General features: G+C 38.8%; 1 long non-coding RNA gene across 1 annotated transcript; it reads left to right on the top strand.

Moving 5' to 3' along the window:
* The first annotated feature begins 986 nt into the window (after nucleotides 1–986).
* Nucleotides 987–12825, top strand: LOC115520274. The gene is made up of 3 exons (XR_003970745.2): nucleotides 987–1273; nucleotides 12427–12571; nucleotides 12791–12825. It is a non-coding gene; the product is annotated as an uncharacterized LOC115520274 (long non-coding RNA).
* The last annotated feature ends 208 nt before the right edge of the window (nucleotides 12826–13033 follow it).

Raw genomic sequence — 13033 nt, 5'->3', positions numbered from 1 at the left:
AGGAAAGGAAAAAGTAAAAACAAGACAAAAACAAGCACACATCTAATTTCCAGGTCTTAGGATCTACTTCCTGATAAATTCATAGAATATTATCAATTTAAATTAAAAGATTATTTAAAACCACTTTTTCCTTGTGCATTTATCAAGTACATGAAAATTCTACTGTTGAGAGAACCAACTATTAAGAAAAAAAATGGGTGAATTTCTACGGAATTATTCCACAGTATAGAACCTACAGATTCTACAGCCTGTACAATTATTTGTGATAGCTTTACTGATGATCGACAGAGTTGTTTACATAAATCATGGCACATTCGTAAAGAATGAAATAGATCTTTATCTTGCCATGGAACAATCTCTAAGAAATTTGGGTATGTGGGGGGCAGAGAGCATACTACCACTCGTATTAAAATATAGGTCTTCCTTTACATGCATACACTCTCTGAAGGATAGACAAGAAGCGGGAAAAATTACATCCACAGAGGGGAACTGGGTGAATTGGAAGCCAAGGCAGGAAGGAGATCTTCGTAGTTTACACCATGGGGATATAGTCCCCATTCAAAACTATGTAAATTTGAAACCTAAAAAATAGTACACATTAAAAGACCACTTAGGGGCGCCTGGGTGGCTCAATCGGTTGGGTGGCCGACTTCGGCTCAGGTCATTATCTCGCAGTCCGGTCCGTGAGTTCGAGCCCCGCGTCAGGCTCTGTGCTGACAGCTCAGAGCCTCGAGCCTGTTTCAGATTCTGTGTCTCCCTCTCTCTGACCCTCCCCCGTTCATGCTCTGTCTCTCTCTGTCTCAAAAATAAATAAACGTTAAAAAAAAAAATTTAAAAAAAAAAGACCACTTAAATAAATTTTAACCCTAAAAAATAAGTATCTGATTAAAAGAAACTAAGTATTTTACATGTGGCTTTTTTAAATCAATAAAACCATCTGTGAAACTTTTCATTTAAAGAAATACTTGTCACATTGAATGTGAATGTGAATTTCACGTAAGTGTGACCAACACTGAAGTTTCAATTTTCTCCTGTAAAAGGAAATACTGCTGTAGTTCAGAGGGGAGAAGTTATTTGTAAAAGGCGTAACATTAAAGTAATGAAATTCTAAAACCATTTCGCCCGCAGTTTGACGAGGTCTGCAAACCCGAGCTGGGGCCTGTGCTTGCCAGAAGAGCCAGGATGTTTTGGGCCCTCACGCTCTGGGCTGAACTGCGTGGGTGCTTAGGAAGGTCCACTGGAGGAATACTAACTGCTCATCAGATGTCTAAAGGTAAAGAAGTTGAGAAAAATTAGGGAGTGAAAAAAAGTAGGGAAGGTGTAGGAAATCTTGAATAGAGGTGAAATTAGGCCAGGACCATTTGTACTCAGCTCAACCTTCACAAAGAACTATGCTGTTAGAGGTTAGCCATTTAGCTTCCCAGCGGCACGACACCCATAAGCCACAGGGAGAGATGGGTACAACTGACAGAGGAATTAGGTCCACTGTAAGGTGATGTGTTTAAACGTTCATTTGTTGAATACACACATTTAGGGGCGCCTGGGTGGCTCAGTTGGTTAAGCATCCAACTCTCGATTTCAGCTCAAGTCATAATCTCGGGTTCATGGCTTCGAGACTGATGTCAGACTCCATACTGACAGCATGTGGAGCCTGCTTGGGATTCTCTCTCTCCCTCTCCGTCTCTCTGCATGCTCGCACATGTGCTTCCTCTGTCTCTCTCAAAATAAACTCGAAAAAAATTTTTAAACATACATATTTAACATATACCATTGTTTCTGTACTCCTGACTTGGCAGTACAGTTGCTTCGCTTTTGTTACGCTGGGAGTCTCGCAAAATGCAAATCTCTGAGAAGTCCTGGAAAAGATCCTGAGTATGCAGGAGAAGCTAGAAAATACGTTTAGAAAGGAAAAGACAACAGGTGTTGGGTGAGACCTGGGGAAAGTGAGGTCACAGGACTGGAGAAGAGCATATGAGAACAGCAAGGTAGGGAGGTCCGGCATGGGTGAACACAGACAAGGAAGTGCTTTCCCTGCCTGCTGCCCTAAGAGAAATGCACTGGAATGCCTGACTTTTCTTTCATGACCCGATAAAAACTTTCTACTATTGATGTGCCTCTTTTGATATTCATACCATTCACTCTATTTCAAAGGTCAATATAAGCTTAATTTTGCATGTCAACTTGACTGGCCCATGGGGTACCCAGATATTTGATTTAATATTATTCTGTGTAGGTCTGTGAGGGTGTAGGTCTGTGAGGGATGACATTAATATCTGAATCTGAGGGGTGCCTGGGTGGCTCAGTCGGTTAAGCATGGGACTTTTGGTTTAGGCTCAGGTCATGATCTCATGGTTCGTGAGTTCGAGCCCCACATCCAGCCCTGTGCTGACAGTATGGGCCATGCTTGGGATTCTCTCTCTCTCTCCTTTTCTCTCTCGTCTCTCCCGCTTATGCCCAGGCCCCCTCAAAATAAATAAATAAACTTTAAAAAAATATATCTGAGGGGCACCTGGGTGGCTCAGTCAGTTAAGCGTCTGACTTCAGCTCAGGTCATGATCTCGTAGCCCTGTGAGATCGAGTCCTGGGTCGAGCCCTGTGAGCTGTTAGCTCAGAGCCTGGAACCTGCTTTGGATTCTGTGTCTCCCCCTCTCTCTGTCCCTCCCTTGCTCATGCTCTGTCTCTGTCTCTCAAAAATAAATAAACATTAAAAAAATTAAAAATATATATATCTGAATGTGTCGAATGAGTAAAGCAAATTATCCTTCTCAATCTGGGTGGTCCTCAACCAATCACTTGAAGGCCAGGTATAATAAAAGGCTGAGTAAGAAAGAATTCTGCCTTCTTTGAGCTGGGACATTAGCCTTCTGCCTTCACACCCAAGCTCAGACTGGAAGTTACTGAGAGAAATTTGGCATATCTGACTCCTTATTGCTTCTATTTCCCTTGCCGCTGTGACCCATAACTTAAAAACTACTGATTAGCCCTGCACATAGACATGTTACAGATGAGATTTGCAAAAACCACTCTCTACCCAAAACCTACCCTGCTCAAGGAGATAAGGAAGTATGTACAGAGACAACTATGCTATGCTTAAGATTTACGGGGATGACACAACCAGATTCCTATACACAAAGACCAAATGACAGAGGACAAAGTTGCATAACTTTCCTCAGATGTCTACAGATGTCAGTCACCTTTTCATTCCAACCCCCTCCTTCTCCTTCTGCTGACATACAAGAAGCTTGGATTTCATGCAGAGGGCAGATGGTTCTTTGAGACAACAGTCAGCCATCCCCTCAGTTTGTTAGCTTTCCAAATTAAGTTGCTTCTTCCTTGTCTGTTGGCTCATTGGTTGGTTCTGTGGTGAGCAGAAGAAATCTGGCCTCAGTTATAGTTTTACCATCGGCATTCCTGGTGCACAGACCTTCAGATTCAGACTGGAAGTACACTTGGTCCTGGACATCTCAGCCTCCATAATCAAGTAAATTAATTCCCTATAACAAATAAACACCTATATACTTACCTACAAACATACATACACACACACGTCCTATTTCTGTGTCTCTGGAGAACCTGAGTACAGCTACTTTTCCAGGTGTTAAATTCTATAAAAAGTTCTTAAATAAGTAAATATGTAAAATACTTAGTCTTTAAACTACAAACAGATAGTTTCTGGAAAACTTGGCATCAAATCTGTACTACATCCTGATGAGGGTAAGAGATAGCCTAAATCAATGCATGCTGTAAATAGAACATTTGAAAAACTGAAAAATATTATTGAATATTTTAGCATATTTAATTATCAGAAGTGACTAGGGTCTGTTTGGGCAAAGATATGGGGAAGAAGATGTGTCCAAGAAGCAATATGAAAGAGCGAGATGTTCTCTTTGGGACAGAAACGCGTGACCGCTCACTCATACGGGTGCTGACCCTTGAAAACAACATAATAAATATATTTCTACGTTAAATCTACATAGTCTCTTGAACTTAGCTTTTTAATTTACAAAAATTAAGCTTTTTATTTTGAGATTCTTGTATATCAAAATTCAGTTGTAAGAATACAGGAGCTTCTGTGCACCCTGTACCCAGGGTCCCCTAAGAGCAACATAGTGCAAAAGTATTGTGCAAAATCACAACCAAGACATTGACCTACATTCAAGATATAGAATATTTTCATCACCAAAAGCATCACTCATGTTGCCCTTTTAAAGCCACACCCAGTTCTCTCCAACCCCCACCGCCTTCTTAACCCCTGGCAACCACTAATTTATTTTCCATTTCTATAATTTTATCATTTCAAGAACGTTGTATAAATGGAATTATGCACTATGTAACTTTGGGGGAATCGGTTCTTTTTCACTTGGCATAATTCTCTGGAGATTCATCCCAGTTGTTGTCTCTATCACTAGTTCATTCCTTTTTATTGCCAAGTAATATCCCATCACACAGACACACCACAGGTTATTTAAACATGCACTTGTTGCACGACATCTAGGTTGCTTCTCGTTTGGGGCTGTTACCAATAAGGTTGCTATAATTATTTGTGTACAGGTTTTCACACGATCAGAATTCTTCCTTTCTCTGGGACAAATGTCCAGGAGTCCAATTGCTCGGTCATATTGTAGTTGCATGTTTAGTTTGTTGTTGTTAACAAAAGATGCAACTTGCTTCCCAGAGTAGCTGTACCATTTTACATTGCCCTCAGCAATGGAGGAGGAATTCAGTTTCCCAGTCTCCTTGAGTCATTTGATACGGTCACTGTTTTCTTTTAGCTGTTCCATTAGGTGTATACTGATAGCTCATTGTGGTCTTAGTTTGCATTTCTCAAATAGTTAGACAGTTGAACACCTTTCCCCTGCTTATTTGCCATCCATATAGCCTCTTCGATGAAATGTTTCTTCGCATCTTCTGTTAATTTCCATACTGGATTTTTTCAAAGGTTGGCTTTTGAGAGTTTTTAATATATTCCACACATTAATTTTTTGTCAGATATATTTGTAAATACTTTCTCCCAGTCTGTCATTTTTTTTAATTTTTTTTAATATTTATTTTTGAGACAGAGAGAGACAGAGCATGAGCAGGGGAGGGTCAGAGAGAGAAGGAGACACAGAATCTGAAGCAGGCTCCAGGCTCTGAGCTGTCAGCACAGAGCCCGATGCGGGGCTCGAACCCACGAACCGTGAGATCATGACCTGAGCCGAAGTCGGACACCCAACCGACTGAGCCACCCAGGCACCCCTGTCATTTTCTTTTTAACTTCTTCACAGGGTCTTTCCCAGATCAAACGTTTTATTTTTGAATTTTGATGAAGTATAATTCTTTTTAGGGATTGTGATTTTGCTGCCGAGTTTAAGCACACTTTGCCTAGTTGTAGGTCCCAAAGATTTGCTAGTATTTATTTTTTACCTAAAAGTTTTAGAGTTGTATGGTTTACCTTTAAGTACATACTCCAATTTAGTTAATATTTGTATAAAGTGTAAAAAAGGTTTTGTATAAATAGTGAATTCAAATTTCAATTTTTGGCCTATAGATGTTGAGTTGTTCTAGCACCATTTTTTAACAACATTGTCTTTCCTCCGTTGAACTCCTTTTGCACATTTGTCCAAAATTAGTTGTGCATATTTATGTGAATCTATTTCTAGGTTCTAGTCCTCTGTGACTACCCCACAGTCTTGATTACTGCAGCTATATGACGTCTTGAAATCGGGTACACGAATTCCTCTCATTTTATTCTTCTTTTTCAAAATGGTTTTAGCTATTTTAGCTCCTTCGCTTTTCCATACATATTCGAAACCAACCTTTTCTCCATCTACAAATAATCTTACTGCAATTTTGATCATTGAGTTAAAACTCCTATATTGATTTGGAGAGAATAGACCTTGGCTTGGTATACAAAGTCTGCCAATCTATTAAAATGGGATGTCTCTGCAGTGATCTAGATCTTTGATTTCTTTCATTGGTGTTGTAAGTTTTTAAGACCCAGGTCCCACATATTTTGTTAGATTTAAGTGGGTTTTTCTTTTTGAGTAGTTTTAAATAATACTGCATTTTTAATTTCAATGTCCATGAGCTCATTATTAGTACATAGAAATGCTGTTTATTTGTGTTTGCTGGTCTTCTATCTTGTGGCCGTACTGAACTCACTTATTAGTTCTAGAGGTTTTCTGGAGATTCCTTGGGATTTTTTACACAAACCACCGTGCCATCTGCAAATATGGACAGGTTTATTCCTTTCCAATTTGTATTCCTTTAATTTCCTTTTCTTGTCTTAATGCACAGACTAGACGTTCCAATGTCATGTTTAATAGGGATGGTGAATGTGGACATCTTTGCTTTGCTCTTAGAGGGAAAGCATTCAGTGTTTCACCACGAAGAATGACATTAAGTGGGGCACCTGGGTAGCTCAGTCAGCTGAAGATCCAACTTCAGCTCAGGTCATGATCTCATGGTTCATGAGGTCGAGCCCCACCTGGGGCTTTGTGTTGACAGCTCAGAGCCTGGAGCCTATTTTGGATTCTGTGTCTCCCTCTCTCTCTGCTCCTCCCCCATTCACGATCTCTCTCTCTCTCTCTCAAAAATAAAATAAATATTAAAAAATTTTTTTAAATGATGTTAAGTGTAGGTATTTTATAGATGACCTTATCAGGCTAAGGAAGTTCTCCTCAATTTTTTTGAGATTTTTAATCATGAGTATTTGTTAAATTTGGTCCAGTGATTTTTCTGCATCAATGGATAGGATGTGACCTATTTTTTCTTTAGTCTATCAATATAGTGGGTTACATTGATTGATTTTCAGATATTGAAGCAGGCTTGTATACCTGGAACGAAATCCATTTGGTCATGTATCCTTTGCAGATACTGCTTAATTCCATTTCATAGTTATTGTTAAGCATTTTGGGGGCCATATCCGTGAAGGATATTCATCTGTAGTTTTGTTGTTGTTGTTCTGTCACTGGTTTTAGTATCAGGCTATTTTTAGCTTTATATAAATTGGAAGCTTTTTATAAATAAAGTCCTCTTTACTGGAAGACATTGTGTAGAGTTGGCATGAATTCTTTTTTAAACATTTGGTGGAATTTTCTTATGAAAATATCTGGGCCTAAAGATTTCTTTTTTGAGAATATGTTAATTACGGATTCAATTTTCTTAATAGTCATAGAACTATTTTTTAATTTTTTTAACATTTATTTATTTTTGAGACAGAGAGAGACAGAGCATGAACGGGGGAGGGTCAGAGAGAGAGAGAGAGAGAGAGGGAGACACAGAATCTGAAACAGGCTCCAGGCTCTGAGCTGTCAGCACAGAGCCCGACGCGGGGCTCAAACTCACGAACCGTGAGATCATGACCTGAGCCGAAGTCGGAGGCTTAACCGACTGAGCCACCCAGGCGCCCCAGTCATAGAACTATTAAAGTTATCTATTTCTCATTGGGTGAGTTGTAGTAGCTTGTTTTTTTAAAAAAAAAAAATTGTACACTTCATTTAGCTTGGCGAATTTAGGTCTGTATGTAGTGTTATTGATAGTGTCCTCTTATTGTACTTTCGAGATCTGTAGGATGGATAGTGATACCTCTTGTTCCAGTCCTCCTAATATTGGTCATTTGTGTCTTTATTTTTTTGGTCAGTCTTGCTAGAGGTTTGTAAATGCTACTGAACTTTTCTAGGGACCAGCTATTTTATTTGCATTGATTTTCTCTATTATTTTCTCTTCTCAATACTATTGATTTCTGCTTTATTTCCTTTCTTCTTCCTTTGGGGTTATTTTGCTTTCATTTCATTTCAGTTTCTTGGGGTGGGCATTTATATAACTGATTTAATATTTTTCCTTTAATATAGTCTAATATAAATATTTAGTGCTATAAATTTTCCCTTCAGCATTGCTTCAGCTGTGTCCCAGAAGTTCTGATATATTGCATGTTTATTTCCACTCAGTTTAATATATTTTTTTAAATTTCTCCTAGGACTTCCTCTTTGATACATGGATTATTTAGAAGTATATTATTACATTTCTGAGTATTTGTAAATGTTCCTGTCTCTCTTGTGTTCACCTCTAGTTCAATACTGTTGTGATTGTGGTCAAGAGAACACATGCTATATGATTTCAATTCGTTAAAAGTTGATTTCATTTTATGGCTCAGGATTTGCTTCATCTTGGTATATGTTCTATGAATACCTAAAAAGAATATGTGTCCTGTTATTATTGGATAGAGTGTTCTATAAATGTCAATTAGACATTGTTTGATGGTGTTGAGTTTTTCCCATATCCTTACTGATCTTTCTAGCTCTAACAATTGGTAAGAAAGGGGGAATAAAGTCTCCAACTATATTTGTGGATTTTTCTATTTTTCTTTTCAGTTCTACCAATTTTTGCTTCATATATTTTCCATCTCTATTGTTTAGTGGATATATATTTAGGATTACTATGTCTTTAGGGTAGATTGACATAACATTATACAATGTCCCTCTCCAGGGGCTCCTGGGTGGCTAGGTCGGTTAAGCATCTGACTCTTGGTTTTGGCTCAGGTGACAACTTCACAGTTCATGGGTTTGAACTCCACATCAGGCTTCATGCTGACCGAGCAGAGCCTGCCTGGGATTCTTTCTCTCTCTTCTTCTTTCTGCCCCTCCCCTACTTGCTCTGTCAAAATAGATAAATAAAACTTTTTTAAAAAGTGCCTCTCTGTATCTTATAATGTTCTTTGCTCTGAAGTCTATCTGATATTAATATAGTCACTCCTGCTTTCCGCTGATGAAAGTTAGCATCATGTATATTTTTCCATCCTTTCACTTTCAACCTGCCTATATAATTACATTTTAAGTAGTTTCTTACAGGCTAAATAGTTGGGTCTTGTTTTTTTTCATCCATTCTGCCAATCTCGGTTTTTTAATTGGTATAGAGCTTTTATTGAGTGTGTTTATTAATAGGTCAAGGTGTAAGTCTATCATTTTAGTTTTCATTTTGTTTGTTCTGTTTTTAATTCTTGGTTTTCCTTTTCTTGCCTTCCAATGAGTTACTTGAACATTTTTTAATTTTATTTTTATTCATCAATTGTGCTTTTGAATTTATCTCTTTGTACATCATTTTAGTGATTGTTTTAGATATATGTTATCTACATCTAACATCACAGTTTACCAGTCCAAGTGAAGTATAAAAAAAGTTACCTCCCTATAACATTGCTTGCTCTTCCTGTTTATAATGGTCTTAAATATTTCCTCTATGTACACTTAAAACCACACCGAGGAGTGTTATATTTTTTCCATTCACCATAAAACATAAATTAGAAAACTTAAGAGGAAAATTAAATTCTATTTCCCTATTTTTGTCGCCTCAGAACTGGAACCACCTGGTACCTCTGAAGGCAGGAGCATGGGCATGGAGAACTGAGTGAAATTTAAGTTTGTCTAATTGGCAGTTAGACACCTAGACTCCCAACCCCCACCCTGTAGAACCTTCCACTATTCTCACACTATCAGTGCTTCCAGGACAGCAGGCAGCTAAAGAAAGGGTGAGATATCTATGGAAAACAGGGATAATGAACCAAGTATCCGCATAACAGCAGTAATAGTCCATTCCTCATCCCTTTGCAACATCACCTCACACCACTCCACTCAGATGCTGGCAAGCAAGATGATACTCTGAGACTGAAGACTGGAAGATTCCTTTTGTTAGTGAACTATACCTCCCCAACCCCCAAAACATCCTACATAGACTGGCCCTTTAGTGTTTTTACCACTAAATCCTTATCATCCTCTGGTGAAACCCACACGGTGAGGAAGCACAACCATGCACACAGAACTTCCAACCCGCTTTGTAGAGACTGACTCTTAAATGTGAACAATCAAGAATCACCTGGCATTTAAGGAAATCTTAGAAACCGAGGAAGATGGATAGGAACAGGAGAGTTCTGGAAGGATCAGGACAATGCAGTAAGCTGAAAAACAATTGAGAGAGAGAGAAGATATTGCATTCATAAAGAGGATACCAGAAAAAGGAACATTCACAGAATAAGAAAGAGCTCTCGAAAATAAAAAATATAACAGATATAAAAGATTCCACAATAGATTGGCAGGTAATGTTGAGGATACCCCTTAGAAAACAAAAACAAAAGACCAGAAAAACCCTGAAAATAAGAGAGAAGAAATAAGAAAACAGTAGAATCAAATGAGGAAGTCCCATAATCTAGTAATAAGCGTTCTGAAAAATGAGTTCGGATAAAATGAACAGGAAAGAAATTAATAAACAATAGTAGAGGCTTCAGATTGGAATGGAAGACAGTTCAGCAGTGCTGACTTTGAGGAAAAAATTGAAACTGATTAGTTAGCTATGTGTTAAATTATAGTAAGCATTTTAGAAATCTACAGAAGAGTTTCAAAACAAGAACATAGAAAAGTAAGCCACATAAAATTAGGCAATTTTCTGGAGGGGGGAAGGGAAGGGAAGCAAAAATAATATAAAAACAAGGCGGGGGACAAAACATAAGAGACTCTTAAATACAAAGAACAAACTGAAGGTTGCTGGAGGGATTGTGGGTGGAGAGACGGGTTAAATGGGCAAGGGTTAAGGAGGACACTTGTTGGGATGAGCACTGGGTCTTATATGTAGGAGATGAATCACTGGAATCTACTCCTGAAATCATCATTGCACTATACGCTAATTTGGATGTATGTATGTATGTATGTATGTATGTATGTATAAAGAAATAAATAAATAAATGAAATGAAATGAAATAAAATAAAATAAAATAAAATAAAATAAAATAAAATAAAATAAAATAAAGTAAAATAAAATAAAATATTTTAGGAAGAGGCAATTCCTCCCTGGGTCTCCAGCCTGCCAGCGTACTTTACAGATTTTGCCTTTGCCAGCCTCCATAAAATCATGTGAGCCAATTCCTTAAAATAAACCTCTCTCCTTTTTTATCTATCAATCTGTGTATTTCCATACATCCTACCGGTTCTGTTTCTCTGGAGGACCTAATACTGTAGGGTTTTAAGGATATATTGAGAATGGATGTGAAAACAGAGAGGAAGGAGTCTGAACTACTTGAGCAATATAAGATATGCTCTAAAAGTCCTTAGGAAATGGAAAAACAAAGATAAACTGGTTAGGTGTTTTGCGTGCTTTCTGTATACAGAACTGCATAAAAAGGATGATTAATATGAGGCATGTTCAAAGATTTAAATTTTCATAGTAACTTAAGAGATGCCATGCTGGTGGTTGTGCTCACATTAACACAGCTGCAATTCTTTTTTCACTCAAGCCGAAGACCCAGGAACAAATTGGGAGAGAAGCTGAAATAGTAGAAAGTAGTGAGGAACCAAACTAACTTACTTTCCGATCCCTGGAGATAAAGTCAGGTTCAAATCCTTACTTTGTCTTGAATTTGCTGTACAGTCTTAGAACAGGTAATTCATGAAAACACTGTTCTCATATATATACAAATGGGGATAATTATACTTCTCGTGTGATTATAGAGAAAATTAAATAAGAGGATGCATGTGAATATAAAACCCACATCATGTTGGGCAAGAAGTCGTTAACAAGTAATGAATATTTGTTGCTGCCAGGGAGCACTGTAAAGGACACAAAGTCTTAAGTGACTCTTCCTGGCAGGGGACTTCCATAGCTCTCTTATCAGAACAGAGGAAAGGACAAAGGAAAGGGGGAGGGGAGAGGGAGGGAGGGGAGGAAAGAGGGAGGCAGGAGGGAGGGGGAACTCTGATCACCCTGAAATAAAATGACTGCATGTAGAAAGAGAAAGTAGGAAGAGTGTCCAAGTTAGTGGATGCAGAGAGCCTGAGGTTCAGGAGCAACTGAGGAGGAAATGGAGAAAATATTTCTTGCTTTATTTCTCATTTGTCACTGTAGGCATAGTGAGGTTAATTTTTTACTAGGACTTGAATAGCTGGCACCAGAAATCCTCCTAGGGAGAGACGGTCTTCGTTCAGTTAGAAGTCTTGCTTGTGTGCTCCTTCCCCCCTTGGCTCGGAGCTTGGTGCCAGCAGGAAACATGATGTGAAGGAAGGGGAGCTGCTCTGCACTGGATGAAGGGAGAGATTTTTTTTTTCTCCCCTCTGGATGGAATGAGTAAAGGTCAGATTGAAGGAGGAAGGGGAAGCCAGCAATACCTGGGAGAAGCTGAGAGGCATCGGTGAACCCCTTGGGTGGTGGAATGGTCAAAGAAGAAATGCCTGATGTGACTGTGCTCTGTTAGGGTATTTACTTTGCTGTTGTAGACAGCAAGATGGAGTCACTCATGCCAAGCGATGGCCCCTGTCAAGCAGCGATGCAAACAGCCAAGGACATTGCAGCTAAGACCAGATATGTCCAAAACCAGCCCAGGCTGAAGACACTCAGAACTGACAACCAGCAAAACCAGAGGCCTACAAAAGGCCAAGACTGATTAAACTCTTTTAACTTTTTAAGGGAGAACTTTTGCAGCAAACTATCAGACTCTCCAGATGCTGACCCTGTCAATTGTGACCATATCACAAAAGCAACTGCCACTGAAGGCCCTGCCCAAGTGATCTCTGACCACAACAGACCCTCCACTGCATGAACATAAGAAGCAGTAAGTGCCAAGAGCTGACCCAGACCAAATAGAGGCCCCATTTCAATCACACGCTCATGGACCGACTTCATATTTGGTTTGTTAACTTCCTATCCCTGGTTATATCTTGTTGGTTGTGTAACTTTGTATTGAGCTTTGCTTTGTACGACATGTATGAAGCCACTTTATTTATCTATTGATTTATTTTAAATGTTTAAGTTTATTTATTTATTTTGATAGAGAAAGAGAGCAAGCAAACAAGCACATAAGCAGGGAAGGAACAGAGAGAGAATCTCAAGCAAGCTCCACACTGTCAGTGCAGAGTATGATGTGGGGCTCGAACTTACCAATCCTGAGATCATGACCTGAGCCAAAATGAAGACTTGGACACTTAATATACCAAGCCACCCGGGCATCCCTGAAGCCAATTTAAATGCATACTGAAATGTCATTGAGTTTGCAATCCTGAGCCTGCCTTACAAT

The sequence above is a fragment of the Lynx canadensis genome, chromosome C1 (genome assembly GCF_007474595.2).
Source record: "Lynx canadensis isolate LIC74 chromosome C1, mLynCan4.pri.v2, whole genome shotgun sequence".
Classification (NCBI taxonomy): Eukaryota; Metazoa; Chordata; class Mammalia; order Carnivora; family Felidae; genus Lynx; species Lynx canadensis.
The sequence above is the reverse complement of the archived record's forward strand: the minus strand, read 5'-3'. Positions and strand labels throughout refer to the sequence as shown.